The sequence below is a fragment of the Otolemur garnettii genome, unplaced genomic scaffold (assembly GCF_000181295.1).
Source record: "Otolemur garnettii isolate 467f Iridium unplaced genomic scaffold, OtoGar3 scaffold00126, whole genome shotgun sequence".
Lineage (NCBI taxonomy): Eukaryota > Metazoa > Chordata > Mammalia > Primates > Galagidae > Otolemur > Otolemur garnettii.
The window spans coordinates 5,127,723-5,129,316 of NW_003852521.1; the positions used below are offsets into that span (position 1 = coordinate 5,127,723).

General features: G+C 41.4%; 1 non-coding gene across 1 annotated transcript; it reads right to left on the reverse strand.

Annotated features, from left to right (window-relative positions):
- Positions 1-1,466: 1,466 nt before the first annotated feature.
- On the reverse strand, positions 1,467-1,594 carry LOC111727835. Its single transcript, XR_002775290.1, has one exon. It is a non-coding gene; the product is annotated as a U6atac minor spliceosomal RNA (small nuclear RNA).

Here is a 1,594-nt window from a genome sequence, read left to right on the forward strand (position 1 = left end):
AAAAAAAAAAAAAAAAGGATGGAAGTGGAACACATTATTCTTAGTAAAGCATCACAAGAATGGAGAAGCATGAATCCTATGTACTCAATTTTGATATGAGGACAACTAATGACATGATGGGGGTGGGGAAAGGGTAGAGCAGAGAGAGAAAGAAGGAGGGAGGGGTGCCACACCTTTTGGGGGCAAGACACGATTGTGAGCAGGACTTTACTTAACAAATGCAATCAGTGTAACCTGGTTTCTTGTACCCTCAATGAATCCCCAATAATAAAAAAAGAAAAGAAAATACTCAGAAAAAGAAAAAGAAATGAGGCTGTTGTACATGCTTTGCTATTGAGCCAGCTGCATGATTTATTGTTAAATGAAAGAAGCAAAATGCAGAAAGTGTGAAGTAGGCTATTGTCTATGGAAAGAAAAAATCTGCACATTTTTGATTATATATGTATAGAATATGTCTGGAAGAAAATATAGGAAACAGCCTTTGGAGAAAAAAACAGCCTGGATTGTAGATGAGGAGGTCTTCTTTTTATTAGATACCCCTTTTTACCTTTTGTTATGTATTATGTGCATAAATTACGTATTCCATAAGTAAATAACTGTTTTTGTTTGTCTTGAGATAGGTCTTGCTCTGTTGCCCCAGCTACAGTGCAGTGGCATCATCACAGCTCACTGCAACCTCTAACTCCTGGGCTCAAGCAATTCTCCTGCCTTAGCCTCCCCAGTAGCTGGGACGACAGACACCTGCCACATGCCTGGCTAGTTTTTCTGTTGTTTGTTTGTTTGTTTTTTAGAGGCACGGTTTGCCTGCTCAGGCTGGTCCCAAACCCCTGGCCTCTTCTGCTCCTGCCTGCCTCAGCCTCCCAAAGTGCTAGGATTATAGGTGTGAGCCACGCCACTTGGCCAAAGAACAATTTTGAAAAATAAAAAGTGTGTAGGAAGAAGGGCCTGTGAGAGGATGGAGAAATAACAATGAGTGAAGTCAGAGGAAAAGAAAGAGAATTGTCACAGTAGTCAGGGTGGGAGTTGTAAAACCTCTTCTACAAGAACCCATAGGTCACCTCATAGCACAGTGAGGCCAGCAGGATATATGTGACGAGTGCCCTGGGTTCGGTGATGAGCGTGTAGCTTCAAAACCCTACTTTGTAATTTTTTAAGTGGCCACTCAACAGTTGTTTATTTGTTTGTTTTTATTAAATCCTAGCAGTGTACATGAATACTATCATGGGGTACAGTGTATACTTTCATCTAACTGGTTAACATAGCCTTCATGTCTTTTTCTTAGTTATTGTGTTAAGACATTTATATTCTACATTTCTAGAGATTCACATGTACCCTTATAGGATGAACCATAGGTGTGATCCCACCAATCACCCTCCCTCGCCCCACCCTCCCTTCCCCTCCCTTTCCCCATATTCCTGGCCTAAAATTGGGTTATAGCCTTCCTATGAAAGCTATAAATTAGTTTCAAAAAACGATGGTTAGATGCCACTAAGTAGGTGGCAATGTCTTATCCGTATGTGTGTTGTCAGGGCCCGAGGGCCTACTTCCATCCTTGTCAAGGGGAGTGCTAACCTTCTTTCCTTTCATACAACAC